The sequence below is a fragment of the Lacerta agilis genome, chromosome 7 (genome assembly GCF_009819535.1).
Source record: "Lacerta agilis isolate rLacAgi1 chromosome 7, rLacAgi1.pri, whole genome shotgun sequence".
NCBI lineage: Eukaryota > Metazoa > Chordata > Lepidosauria > Squamata > Lacertidae > Lacerta > Lacerta agilis.
Genome location: NC_046318.1, coordinates 73,812,518 through 73,827,780, shown reverse-complemented (window position 1 = coordinate 73,827,780; position 15,263 = coordinate 73,812,518). Strand labels below are relative to the sequence as shown.

General features: G+C 45.5%; 1 protein-coding gene across 2 annotated transcripts in view; it reads right to left on the bottom strand.

Annotated features, from left to right (window-relative positions):
• Positions 1 to 15,263, bottom strand: part of NSMCE2 (NSE2 (MMS21) homolog, SMC5-SMC6 complex SUMO ligase) — a 76,297-nt gene that overhangs the window by 38,125 nt on the left and 22,909 nt on the right. The window lies entirely within an intron of this gene.

The following is a 15,263-nucleotide window of genomic DNA, read 5'->3' as shown; positions in this document are numbered from 1 at the left end:
CTGTCTAACCATCTCATCCTCTGTCGTCCCCTTCTCCTTGTGCCCTCCATCTTTCCCAACATCAGGGTCTTACCCAGGGAGTCTTCTCTTCTCATGAGGTGGCCAAAGTACTGGAGCCTCAACACCAATACTCTCTTCTTCGGTCCTCTCAAAACTCTGAAATTGTAGTATTGGAAGGGACCCCGAGGATCATCTGCGTCCATCCCCCCTGCGACGCAGGAATATGCAGCTGCCCCATACAGGAATCAAGCCTGCAACCTTGGCATTATCAGCACCATGCTCTAATAACCAAATGAGCTATGGCAAAACAAACGTTGGAAGGAAATCATTGGGCTCATACAGGGCACGCATCCAATTTGTGTGGGATGTTGTTGTCCGGGTTTGATGGACTTCGCCATCACGTTATGTGTGCCCATAAACCCACCCAACTCTTGACGGTGGGTGGGCACTTAACTGGCAGAGCTGAGCAAGCGGTCCTTCAAAGAAGCTTGTCCGCTGTCAGTGATCCTCTCACTACAAAAGCCCTTACCAGCTTCCAAGGAAACCAAGGGTTCCCCAGAACGGTTCAGCATTGGGCATGTCCTATTGCAGCAGAATTTATTGCATGCTCCTTCCGGAGAAACTGAGGTTTCAAAGACTTTAGCAAGACAATGAAAGCATGACACAGAGAGGGACAATGAAAAGCAAAGCGAAGAATTGGACTCTCTCTCAAGTGTGTAAAAGTTGTCTTCGACTTTTTGTCGACACTCACGATCAGCTCCGGTTAAGGGAGTAACTGCTAAATTATCTCACTCCTAGGCATGCCAATGCAATAGCAGATTTCACAGGGTTCAATAGGGTTTGCTTCCTGGTAAGCATGCAATAATAATAATTTTATTATTCTCGCTAGGTTGCCCCAGACACTCTGGGTGGCTTCCAACACATATAAAAACGTAATAAAACATCGCACATTAAAAACTTCCCGATACAGGGCTGCTTTCATATGTCTTCTAACACTGAAACCTGTTATCATGTCTCGCATCAAATGTCAGGGTCCCGTCAGCGTGCAAATTTTCACTTGTGCAAAGGGATTTTCCCTGTGTAAACACCACGCCCTCCCCAAGTCTCTTCCGGAGGGTTGAATAAACCCCCAGTAAAGATTCATGGGGTGCACTGGGGGGGGGAGAGGGGAGAAGTCCCATTCCACAAGCGTAAGTCCTTGTGCTGACAAAAAGCTTACATAGTGCCATGTTGGGTATAAGCTCCCGTTTCTCTCTTTTGGACAGTGTTATTTTTTTAAAATAATTGAGTTGGGGGGGCACAGAGTTCTCAACAATTTCTGGACCATCTCGGGTGGTCGCAGAGCCTAGGGCTTGCCGATCAGAAGGTCGGCGGTTCAAATCCCCGCGACAGGGTGAGCTCCCGTTGCTTGGTCCCTGCTCCTGCCAACCTAGCAGTTCGAAAGCACGTCAAAGTGCAAGTAGATAAATAGGTACCGCTCAGGTGGGAAGGTAAACGGCGTTTCCGTGCGCTGCTCTGGTTCGCCAGAAGCAGCTTTATCATGCTGGCCACATGACCCGGAAGCTGTATGCCGGCTCCCTCGGCCAGTAACACGAGATGAGCGCCACAACCCCAGGGTCGGACACGACTGGACCTAATGGTCAGGGGTCCCCTTTACCCTTTTTAAGACCTTGTAAAGGCAATGAGTTAGGTGCACCAGGGGACTTGCTCACAACTCCTATTATTGAAGATGATGATGATGATGATGATGATGACATTTGACATGGTATATTACAGACTGCTTTTGAAACGCTTGCTGAGTTATGAAAGCAGTTTGTTCCCTGGGAGAGGAGGGCTGATATTCTAGAAATACAAATACAAAGCTTCAGAGAACATATGGAATTAACCATGCGGTTCTTTGGATACTGCCCTACAAATTTAAATGGTGTCAGAAGCAGGCTGGATTCCAGGGCGAGTACTAATGCAGAAACAACTACACATTCCAGGGTGGGTATTCCATATGGCTTGTCTCAGCTTTATTTTCTAAACTAAAAGCAGTCGGGAATAATATGCCCTTTTATTTAAAAAGGAGAAGAAGAAAAGAAAAGGCTTTCACCAGCCAAAATGTTTGTCCCATAACAAGAGGCTGTGTTGACACAGAACGGCTATGTCAAAACACATCCCTGGAACAAAAGGTTAAAGTCCTCTGCCATATTTCATTTCCATAGGGATGTAAGTCATAATACAACAAAGCAGTGACTCAGAACCTAACACAAATCCGCTAACACGCATTAGTCATGCGACCAAACAATGCACCAAGAGTTTACAGAAAACATGTTTGAGAAGGAGAATAAAAATAAAATTCAGCAGGCCCAGCCAATGGGTTGCCGAAATCACATGGAAATGCAGGTTTCCACTCTCCACAAGTATCAATACTGGCACTTCATCGCTTTCCAAAGGTAGGCAGTGTCACCCTAGCCCAGGCTTCCTCCGAAACAGTTGCTTTCAAAATGTTCCAACGAGCCCCGCCATTCCTTGTGGGAGAAATCAATAATGGCATCCATTATTCTCCCTGAAGGAGAACTTCCCCAGGCCTGCACAAAGTACACTCAGGCAACTTCTGCAGCCTAACAGGGTACCTGAGCTCATTTTAACAATTTATTTTCCTGATACCTCACAATCTGTGCTGGGCAGCTGCATTTGGGAAACTAGCCGCCATCTTAATTTCCCACAGTGCCCTTGAACGTTGTTCTGGGGAGGTGTAGGAAACTAAAATAGCAGCACCCGCTGGGAAACCCAGAGCTGCCATTTTTAATTTCCCACAATGCCCCCAAGCGTAGAGTCGTGGGAAACTACGGCAGCTCCTAGACTCAGCTGCCCGGGGATTGTGGGAGTGCCACTGCTGTTGCCCACCTCCGCTGCCACCAAAATGGGCACAGCAACTTAAAAGGGGGTCCACCAGCAAGAATTCTGGAAAGGAGAGCCATCAGAGGTGGGAATGGCCTTGAGCTCTCCTGAAACTACCAATCTTCCCCAGTAATGTAAGAGAAGATGACTGTGTGTATTCTGAGGTGTACCCGTGGTTCATATGGGGCAATGATAATGGCCAACAGGCCTGTCCATCATCCCACTTGAACTGATGGAGCCACTGGAATATTTTACAATGTGGGGAGGATTGCTTCAGGAAGAAAAGGTAGACTCCACTCTCAGGAGAGGTTTTCTACTAGCTTAACATTAGTGCATGTGGAAAGCCACAGCAGAAGGTCTCAACACAGGATGCAACTGACCACACACGGGGCAAAGGAAGGAGTATCTCCTTTGAGTTTATCAGGCTTATTTAAGAAACCTGAAGTGAGATGGTCTGCGGCATACATGTTCTCATGCATGCTCATGCGTCAACTTCTGTCCATGTGCTTGCTTGGGTCAGCCTGTGCAAAAGCAGCAGGTGGGCACTCTTGCCACTTGTGGAGAGAAGATTTAGAGGTCAGTTCTGTCAGGAAACGGCCTACTCGCGAGTAGGACCCTGGCAGAGACACATGTCCAACTGGCATGTTCCCTTCCTCCTGGGCGATCGTTCGGGAGCTTCTTAAGCTTCTTCAGCCCGAACATCACAGCGGCTGATGCCAGAAGACATCAGCACACTCTTAGCATCCGCAGAGTTTGCGCAGCTTACGTGACATACCACTGAAAAAATAAGCCTATGCTGCCAATACTCCTGGTAAATCAGTATACAATCAGCAGCACAGAAACGGCGCACACAAATCTACTAAACCCTTCCACGTATAGAATCTACTAAACCCTTCCACGTATAGAATCTACTAAACCCTTCCACGTATAGAATCTACTAAACCCTTCCACGTATAGAATCTACTAAACCCTTCCACGTATAGAATTCTACTAAACCCTTCCACGTATAGAATACCAACTTGTACCAACTTGAATGAGTTTTCTGTTTGTGGCTTCTTTGTTTGTCTTTTTGCATTGCTTTCTTGTTGATTGGAATACCAATATAGAATTCTATACGTGGAAGGGTTTAGTAGATTTGTGTGCGCCGTTTCTGTGCTGCTGATTGTATACTGATTTACGTGACATACCACAGCAACTCAGCATGTTGGCTAACCTACTTTATTAACAAATAATACACACACGGAACACTCCATCATGGCTCCCTCTCTCTCTAGCACCAGACAGCAAAGAGAAAGAGCAAAGGACAACAGTCCCACTTCAGGGAACACAGTAAGACAAACATCCTGTCTACGTCACATCCCACTTCAGGAAACAAAACACATACCCAGTCATGTGATAGACAATAAAACCATGACTGCACACGGGGAATGAATCTTCAACAAGTTCTACTGTTTACAGCTTTTGTTACTACCAATCTACAATCCTTTAGCTGCAAGCAGTCTATACAACTCACTACCCTACCTGGCTTTGCCGTATATCTCCTCGCTAATCCACACATTTGCCTTCCTTCGTGCCTTCCCTTTATGGTCCCATTCCTGCTTTCCAGCCTGCAGACATCAGTTCCCACTCAGCTTTCAAGGAGTCCTAGAGCCAGCAGCTCAGGTAACTGAAATATCAGCATTGTCATGCACCTAGGGTCAGATTCCTGTCTTTGAGGGATGAGATTGAGGACTTTCTGAGTTGGACGTATGATGGCATGTAGGGTTAGCCCCAAGAACATGTCCACAAGATGGGCCCACTGCAGCAGTGCCCCTCCAGTCCAAGGAGGTTGCACTGCCACCCTCTAAGTCTGAGGACTCGATTACGGAAGTCCCAGTCGAACCAGAGCCTCCCACACTCTGCCAGAGTTAAAGACTCCTGGAGCAAAAGCTGGGGCCCTTTCAACTGAAGGTGCAGAACTGCTGCTTTTATATGAGTCTCAGTCTAAGCTTGACTGTGTTGCTTTCTGGTAGCATTCAGACTTGCCATGTTTGATGAGCTCGATGCTTGCATCTCAGTATTTGCAAAGATCCACACCCCGGCAAATGGAATACAGTTGTACCTTGGTTTTCGAACAGCTTAGTTCTTTAACGTTTTGACTCCCAAACGCTGCAACCCCAGAAGTGACTGTTCTGGTTTGTGAACTATTTTTGGAAGCCGAATGTCCAACGGGGCTTCCAATAAAATAATAATAATAATAATAATAATAATAATAATAATAATAATAATAATAATAATAATAATATATTTATATCCCGCCCATCTGGCTGGGTTTCCCCAGCCACTCTGGGCAGCTTCCAACAAAATATTAAGATACAGTAATTTGTTAAACATTAAAAGCTTCCCTAAACAGGGCTGCTTTCAGATGTCTTCTAAGTCTGGTAGTTGTTTTTCTCTTTGACATCTGGTGGGAGGGTGTTCCACAGGGCGGGTGCCACTACCAAGAAGGCCCTCTGCCTGGTTCCCTGTAACTTGGCTTGTCGCAGTGAGGGAACCGCTAGAAGGCCCTCGGCACTGGACCTCAGTGTCCGGGCTGAACGATAGGGGTGGAGACGCTCCTTCAGGTATACTGGACCAAGGCTGCTTAGGGCTTTAAGGGTCAGCACCAACACTCTAAATTGTGCTCAGAAACGTACTGGGAGCCAATGTAGGTCTTTCAAGACCGGTGTTATGTGGTCTCGGCGGCCGCTCCTAGTCACCAATCTAGCTGCCGCATTCTGGATTAGTTGTAGTTTCCGGGTCACCTTCAAAGGTAGCCCTACATAGAGCGCATTGCAGTAGTCTAAGCGAGAGAGCTTCCTGCAGCCAATCAAAAGCCGTGCTTTGGTTTCAGAATGTTTTCGAAGTCGAACGGGCTTCTGGAACGGATTCCGTTCGACTTCCAAGGTACAACTGTATATGGTCAAACGCCTGTTCCTGAAACCTTGCAGAACTCCTCTTCACAGGACTTTTATATGTTATTATTATTTAATACTATTCTAATGATTGTTGAATGTTACTTTTTTAATGTAGGTTGCCTATTTTAAAGTTATGTTTTATTATCACATTTTTGTATTGCATTAGATTTGTTATAAGATGTACATTTTTTGTTTCTTCAGCTTGTAAACCGCCTTGAGTATTGTAAGATAGAAAGACAGTATACAAATTAAAAATGATGATGATGAGCAAGTGAACCATGAGAAGATCAAAGAGGAGGTGCAATGACTTCCATGTTCCTTGTCTTCCCCTGCTGATAGGTAACTGAGGATTGGCCCCACAGCAAGAAGAAAGCAAATGGATGGTAGCAACAATGGTCGAAGGAGAGTGGTTGCACACAAGGAGGAGAGACACTCGAAATGTCTTCTTGAAGGCCCCCACCAAAATCTGGAACCAGTCTTGCATGTTCTCCACAGCTTCATCCTCCTCTCCCTCCCCAGTTAGCTATCTTGGGAAGAGAGTTTCAAAGCAACCCAAATGGCTATGTGCTTGCCAAGCAGCTACAGAGGGCATTGTTTTGCAACCTTCTGGCACCTTCCTACTCTTGGGCAGCTGCTAGAGAAGGTTCTGTGTGTCCTTGTGTATGCAGCCACTGTTGTCCTCTTAGTCATTTTCGTACTCTTTCAGAGTGGCCAAAGCTCTTAACCCTGAAAGCCACAAGCTAAAATAACTCTACATGACAAGCAGTGCAAGAGACCACAGCTGAGCTTCCCCCTTCGCACAGCAGCTCAGAGGCACATCACAGAGCACCTCACACTTACTGTACGAAAGAAGAAGAAGAGTTTGGATTTGATATTCCGCTTTTCACTACCCGAGGGAGTCTCAAAGCGGCTAACATTCTCCTTTCCCTTCCTCCCCCACAACAAACACTCTGTGAGGTGAGTGGGGCTGAGAGACTTCAAAGAAGTGTGACTAGCCCAAGGTCACCCAGCAGCTGCATGTGGAGGAGCGGAGACACGAACCCGGTTCCCCAGATTACAAGTCCACCGCTCTTATTAGGAAGGCTGCCAAGCTGGGGAAAAAACACCAGCAATTCTGCACTCTGACAATCCAAATTCTGCATCAAGAAAGCTGGATTATGCAACCTGTATACATTAGGGGTAGGTAGAAAAAAGGTTAGAAAGATCACTAGCAGAGCACCACAGTAGATCTGCAAGGATTTCCAACTCCCACTTTTTGCTGAACAACAACAGCTCCCCCCACTCCACTAAATTAGACAGCTAGGATCCCTGGTCCGTAGAAACTCAGCTACAAATTGCACATTACCTTTGGAACATCACAGTGTGTGCATCACAGAGCATAGCAGGAAATTGGCCCTGCACATTGGGCCACCATATTGCAATTGGCTAGAATTCATGGGCCCTGGGGAGCTAATAAAAGGGGGGGACCCCAAATATTGCTGGATTCCAGCTGTCATCAGACCCAGCCAGCATAGGCAATGACAGAGATGGTGGAAACTGTAGTCCAACGACATCTGGAAGGCCACAGCATCCCCACATCTGTAATTTTAGAAGCCACAGATTCTGTAAGGCTGAAGTCTGCCACATGTGACGTAAATTATGCAAAATGGGGGGGGATAATAAATTCTTGGTTTTGCATAATTAATTCTGCACATTATTGTTTTCCCTATTAATTTTTCTTTTGCAGTTTGGGATGTGTAAGAAACGTTTGAGGGTCCTCAATTCTCTCCCCGCCACCGCTAGATGTCTTATTCAGCCTGACTTCTGTGATTTCGGTTAGGATTGCCCATTCATTCTGAAGGCATATTGGCTCGATGAACTAAATTGCCATCTGTCATTCGCTTCAAAGGGGGTGTGTTCAGGAAAGCTCCCCAGCAAATTGTGCCATTTCCAGTTACATTTTAGAAATGTTTAACCGGCATTGGGAAAAATCAAAATACAGGTTATCAGCTTGCATGGTACTTTTTTCCCTATCTGCTTAAAGAAGAAAAGAAGGAATACTTGGGATGTTAATAGATTACCATATAAAAATGCAGGAAAGGATTTTTACCCATTTCAGAGTTTTAGCACTTCAAAAATGCAGACTTATCATGGAAAATGAAACTTATCAGAGCTTTAGCTCACAACAGGACTCGATTTATTCAGAGAGAAGCTTATTGCCCCAGACTTGGAAGGATTAGCAAAATGCCACAAATACTATAACTGGAAGATTAAAAAACATTGTGTTTCCTATGCTTCCCGTGGAGGGGGGGGGGGAGTTGCAACAAAAAGGAGTTCAACTGTGCCCCTCTCTCACTTTCCACAATTACGATTAGGATGCAAAGTGAATTTAGCTACGTTTTTCAGCCTTCGAAACATCAACAAGAAATGGGGGTTGGGGGGTGGAGAGAAATAACTGTCACATTAAAAGAGTAATCCCATGCCATACAGAAAGTGGGTCCAGAAAAGGTTTTCTCCCTCTCCCATAACACTAGAACTTGGGGGTGCCCAATGAAGCTGAACGCCAGAGGATTCAGCACAGGGGGACGCAGCACCGAGCCTTTTGGGCTTGCCGATCGGAAGGTCGGCGGTTCGAATCCCTGCAACGGAGTGAGCTCCCATTGCTCTGTCCCAGCTTCTGCCAGCCCCGCAGTTCGAAAGCATACCAGTGCAAGTAGATAAATACTGCATTTACTCGAGTCTAGAGAAGGGAACGACAGAGGATGAGATGGTTGGACAGTGTTCTCGAAGCAGCTAGCATGAGTTTGGCCAAACTGCGGGAGGCAGTGAAAGATAGGCGTGCCTGGCGTGCTCTGGTCCATGGGGTCACGAAGAGTTGGACATGACTGAACGACTGAACAACAACAACAACAATGCACCATTGAATCTAATGTGCACCTCAAGTTTCAGAACCTTGAAACCCCACCCCAAAAAAGGGTATTTGCTGGCGAATGTAAATGTGCAATCGAATCTAATGAGCACCTTAATTTTCGCGACATAATTTGGCTAAAAAAGGTGAGCATTAGATTTGAGTAAATACAGGAGGTATGACTGCGGTGGGAAGGTAAATGGCGTTTCTGTGTGCTCTGGCATTCGTCACGGTTCTCTGTGCGCCAACAGCGATGTACTCTTGACCTGGAAAAGCTGTCTGTGGACAAACGCCATCTCCCTCGGCTGAAAAGCGAGATGAGCGCCGCAACCCCATAGTCGCCTTGGACTGGACTTAACCGTCCAGGGGTCCTTTAACCGTGCAGTAAATAGCTAAACTATGGCATTTGCTTCCACCGGAAGCAGTGATGGCCGCCAACTTGGAAAGCTTTAAAAGCGGGTTAGAAAAAAATCACAGAAAAGAAGGCTACTAGCCAAGATGGCTGTGCTCTGCCGAGGGGCGTAGCAAGGTAAATTGGTACCCAGGGGCAAAAAAAAAAAAATTGTCCCCCCCACCCCCACCCCGAGGCGTAGGAAGGTCAGGTGGTACCTGGTGCGGAAAATTTCTTGTTGCCCCCCCCATTGATCCCCCCCCTGCAAAAATGGTTTTACGTTATTTCATATTTTCTTACAAAGGAATAATAAAAAGTAATAATAATAATAAACTTTTATTTATATCCCACCCTCCCCAGCTGAAGTGGGGCTCAGGGTGGCTAACATCAGATACATAACATTGGTATAAAATCAAACAATAATTAAATTACCTCCTAAAAACATCTCAAAATCAAATTAAAGTCTAATTAGATGGCTTTCCACAGGGTTAGGGTTGGGAACAGTAAGTGCTCCACTGAACTGAAATTTCAGCCTTCACGACATAGGAAAACAGCCAAGTAAACAGCTATTTTGGTGGAGGAGGGTCAAGATATTAACCAATATGCATGAAATTTCATATATAGCTATATAATCCCTAGTATAGTAAAATGAGACCTTTGGAGCAGGCATTTTAAAAAAAGTGTTTTTTTTTATGAACCGCCCTAGTAGGGCAGTAATTGTTCCTTGATAATTTGTCATCCCCTCCATTATGGAACCTGGGGCGGCCCGCCCCATACACACACCCCTCGCTATGCCCCTGGCTCTGCCTCCACGGCTGGAGGAAATGCAACCTCACTGTGACCGTTGACAGGTGAGCACCCCCGAACGGCTACAGCCTGACTAAAAAGAGGGCCTCTCAGCTCAGTCTACAACATCCTTATTTCCAGCCATGTTAACTGCATGGTTGCTTTTCCACTCCTGTAAGAAAAACAGGAGCGAACGGCACCCCAAAACGGATTAAGACCGCAACTAGAGGTACCACTGTACACCATTTAATTTCCTCTCCCCACTGCTTTTCCAGGGGAAGAAGACATCCTTAGCAATCCAGTTAGCATTTTGTGGCTACTGAATATCTTCCGTCCTCATTGGAATGTACTGTATTTCATCCCCCCCCCCCCAAATATTTTTTTTTGTACTAATGTAATGGCTTGATTCCCCAGACCATGACTAAGCACCTTCTGTGCACAAAGTATGTGGTCCTTCATAGAGTCACAGTCAGTCTTCATCTCTAGTTTGGAGAAATCACCAGACAGGCCAGTTTAGCAAACCAAGAATGGCTCCTAAAACAATGGTTTGAATGACGGATGGGGTGATGCCGAGAAGCTTAGGAAAGGAAGTAATGGGAAGAACTGGAACCCCACTTTCCCCACCCTCCATCTAATTGATGGACCTCTAAGTCAAGGGTGGGGACCACTGCCCTTTCAGATGTAGATGAACTACAACTCCCATCATCCCTGGCCTTAATGTGGTTGATGGGAATTGTAGTTCAGCTACATCTGGAGGGTCAAAAGTCCCTCACCCCTGTTCCAAGAAGTCATTACGTAATCTGATTTGGGGCAAGAACTACTATAAATAAGCTGGGGGGGGGTTGGTTATTTTCTCTCCCTTTCAGGCTACTGACGTGGCACAGGTGATTGACTCAGGTATATGCAGACAAGCAGGTTATTAAACATTGTTGTGGGCGATAATACCTTTTATGGGCTAATCTGCAAAGCTATGGCAACACAAAGATCATTGGGAGGGGAAGTCAAATCAAGGGGGCTATGGGTTGGGATTACTGGTGAATTTCAGGTTCCCCTCTAACATATTCCCTACCTGTGGCTGTGTGAAAATGCCAAATTACCATCCTGGTGTAGCCATTCCTACAAACAACCGATCAGGAAGTGTGTGTTGAGCTATTTTTCAAGGCTCAGGGTAATGATGTTTTCACCGACGCTGTGTGAAAGTGCCACTTAGCAACTGCATTACTGGAAGTTTTATGGGCTATATTCTTCCAGGACATCACGACCTGTTCTCGTACCCATAAAATTAAGTTTCCTCATATTATGCAACTAATCGATCTTCAACCTGAATATTCTTCTTGGGCAACTCTTTGTCTTGATCCTGAATATTCAGAGAGATTCCCATCAGGATGCATTTCGCAAATCTTCCTGCTTCAAACTGTTATATAATAAATGCTGCAGAGAAGGAAGGCGTTCCACCTCTAGCACTTCCCACAAGAAGTTAATCATTGCAGGGAACTCCCTCCCTCCCTCCCTCCTCCAATCAGCAATCAGTTAGCCTCTTGCATCAGTCCAATTCATTCTACAACCCCAAAAACTGCAAGTAGATGGGGTATTTTCGGGGGTGGGGGCACACACTGGTTACTGTTACTGATATTATTATTATTTTGCATCTCTGTTTTAGATCTTATTATGATTCATGTTGAAATGGTTCAGTTTGGCTGTGTACTTTTTGATGCTTTATCTATTGTTTATGACTACTTTTGCTATGTTTGAAATTACGTGATTTGTTTCATATTATAAGGTAAAGGTAAAAAGGTAAAGGACCCCTGGACAGTTAAGTCCAGTCAAAGGCGCCTACGGGGTTGCAGCGCTCATCTCACTTTTCAGGCCAAGGGAGCTGGAGTTTCTCCACAGACAGCTTTCCGGGTCATGTGCCCAGCATGACTGAACCACTTCTGGTGCAATGGAACACCGTGATGGAAGCCATAGCGCATGGAAATGCTGTTTACCTTCCTGCCGCAGTGGTACCTACCATATTTTTCGCTCCATAAGATGGTTTTTAGAGGAGGAAAGGGGGAAAGCCCTGTTTTTTTGAGGATCAGCTCAAAGTGGTATAGCTTTTTTTTTGCAAAGGGAAAAGCCCTTTTTGGAGGATCAGCTCAAAGTGGTGCAGCTTTTTTGCAAAGGAAAAGCCCTGCTTTTTTGAGAATCAGCTGAAAGTGGTGCAGCTTTTTTGAGGATCAGCTGAAAGTGGTGCAGCTTTTTTTTGCAAAGGGAAAAGCCCTGCTTTTTTGAGAATCAGCTGAAAGTGGTGCAGCTTTTTTGAGGATCAGCTGAAAGTGGTGCAGCTTTTTTTTGCAAAGGGAAAAGCCCTGCTTTTTTGAGGATCAGCTGAAAGTGGTGCAGCTTTTTTGCAAAGGGAAAAGCCCTGGTTTTTTTTTTTTTGAGGATCAACTGAAACTGGTGCAGCTTCTTTTTGCAAAGAGGAAAAGTCCCGTTTTTACGGGGTTCAACTCACAGTTCTGCAGCTTCTAGTCCTACAGCCATTTCTACAGTTTCCAGACAGATAATCTAATCAGCCAGTCACATGTCGCTGGGGAAACAAACAGCCTCCCTCTGCATTCAACAATGGAGGCCTGGGCAAGGGGGCGGGGCTGGAAAGAGAGCCTTATCTCTCTCCCTGATCACTTGCTGAACAGCTGTTCAGCGGCTTCCTTTCAACACCCCCTTCTGTCTTCGTAAAAAACTTGCACGTTCCAGAAGCCGTGTTTCGGTCCACGTGCCAGGTTGCAAAGTGCAAATCTTGTAGGTTGGCATTAAAATGCAGACCCAACTAATCTCTCCACCACCCCTATTAACTCCACACGAGCAAATGCATGCAATTTCCTCCAGGTGCTTTTCCCATAACCAACATGCAAACAGAAAGGGAGAATCGGAGCACTTTTGTTCCTCCTTCACCAGCCCACCACATTTCTAGCCAGCAAAATTTCCTTACCAGCCAAGCAGACAAGTTACAGCCTTGGGGAAGTCAGATGGCAAAATCCAGGAGACAAATTCTTACGCAACAGAAATCTGGTGTCAGACCTAAGTTCTCTGTGTTTGTGCGTGTGTGTGCTACGGAAGCTTGCAAATTCTGAACTGTACACCCTCAGAAGAGAGTTGGCTTCTTGAGCAGTAAAACTGTGGCTTTCGGAAAGAGATTTGGCTTTCAAAGGGGATTAGACAAATTCATGGATGGGAGCTGCTAGCCATGATGTGTATCTGTTGTGGGCTCTGCTGTCAGAGGCAGCATGCTTCTGAAACTACAGGAGGCAGCTGGTTGGTCGCTGGACTCAATGAGCCATTACCCTGATCCAGCAAGGCTCTACTTATGTTCTTAAGATAACTGAGATCTGTCCAATTTGTTGTTAGCTAATCCTAGTTAAAGGGACGCGGGTGGCGCTGTGATCTCACACACCCTAGGGCTTGCCGATCAGAAGGTCGGCAGTTCGAATCCCCACGACAGGGTGAGTTCCCGTGGTTTGGTCCCAGCTCCTGCCTACCTAGCAGTTTGAAAGCATGTCAAGTGCAAGTAGGTAAATACAGGTGAAACTCGAAAAATTAGAATATCGTGGAAAGGTTCATTTCTTTCAGTAATTCAACTTAAAAGGTGAAACTAATATATGAGATAGACTCATGACATGCAGAGCGAGATATGTCAAGCCTTTATTTCTTATAATTGTGATGATTATGGCGTACAGCTGATAAAAACCCCAAATTAACAATTTCAACTTTGGGGTTCTCATCAGCTGTACGCCATAAACATCACAATTATAACAAACAAAGGCTTGACATATCTCGCTTTGCATGTCATGAGTCTATCTCATATATTAAACTCCAGTAGCTAATGAAAACAATTGCTTACATAAATGGACTTTTCCATGATATTCTAATTTTTCGAGTTTCACCTGTAGGTACCACTCAGGCAGGAAGGTAAATGGTGTTTCTGTGCACTGCTCTGGTTCGCCAGAAGCGGCTTAGTCATGCTGGCCACATGACCCGGAAGCTGTCTGTGGACAAACACCAGCTCCTTTGGCCTATAGAGCAAGATGTGTGTGCAACCCCAGAGTCATCCACGACTGGATCTAACAGTCAGGGCTACCTTTACCTTTAATCCTAATTAAAGCTATGGTTTTCCCAGTAGTCACAAGATTAAAAGACGCCTGCTTCTTGGGAGAAAAGCAATGACAAACCTAGACAGCATCTTAAAAAGCAGAGGCATCACCTTGCCCACAAAGGTCCGTATAGTTAAAGCTATGGTTTTCCCAGTAGTAATGTATGGAAGTGAGAGCTGGACCATAAAGAAGACTGATCGCCGAAGAATTGATGCTTTTGAATTATGGTGCTGGAGGACTGCAAGAAGATGAAACCTAAGGAAATCAGCCCTGAGTGCTCACTGGAAGGACAGATCCTGAAGCTGAGGCTCCAATACTTTGGCCACCTCATGAGAAGAGAAGACTCCCTGGAAAAGACCCTGATGTTGGGAAAGATGAAGGGCACAAGGAGAAGGACGAGATGGTTGGACAGTGTTCTCGAAGCTACCAACATGAGTTTGGCCAAACTGCGGGAGGCAGTGGAAGTGCCTGGCATGCTCTGGTCCATGGGGTCACGAAGAGTCGGACACGACTAAACGACTAAACAACAACAATCCTGGCATGTAAAGAGCTACATAGCAGATATATTTGTGCATTCTGTTCACACCTTTATCGTGCCCTTAGTGCAACCCTATGATCGAGCAAATAGGAAAGTGGATATAAGGAAATAAGTTTTGTTTGTTCTTTGCCATTGGACAGACCAATTACACACACAACAACAACCCCTCTCTACTTGCCTGTTACGGCTTGCTTCGCTTTGGTAACGCTTTATATAAAAGAGGATCTGGTCTTTTGCTTTCTTCCTAAAAGCTAAGCCAAATAATGGCATCATTGTTTATGTTCTTGGTCTTTAAAAGGGTGTTGGTTAACTTGGAAGTGGGAGAGAGAGAGAGAGAAATACAGTAGTTCAAACGTACTGGAAAGGAGAAGTAGCGCAAGGTAAGTCATTTTACAGGTGAGATAAATGTCTCACAGAAGGGAGTTTCCACTCCTGATCCAACAAAGGGTTTCCCACAGTCCGTTGCTGGAAACATCACAGTAATCCAATGGCTCACTTCTTACTCAGCGGGTTGCTGAATCAATCAAAAGAGGATGTTGGTACAGTTCACCTGCTGTTTCGCTCCAACAGCAGCTTAAGTCAACAACAGCTCGGCTTTCAAAGCCACGCAACTGTATGAATTACTGACAATCCTTCATTTTCATTGGACATGTTTATTGTTTTATAAGTAGCACGGGGGTAAAGGGTTATTTGAGGCAGGAGAGAG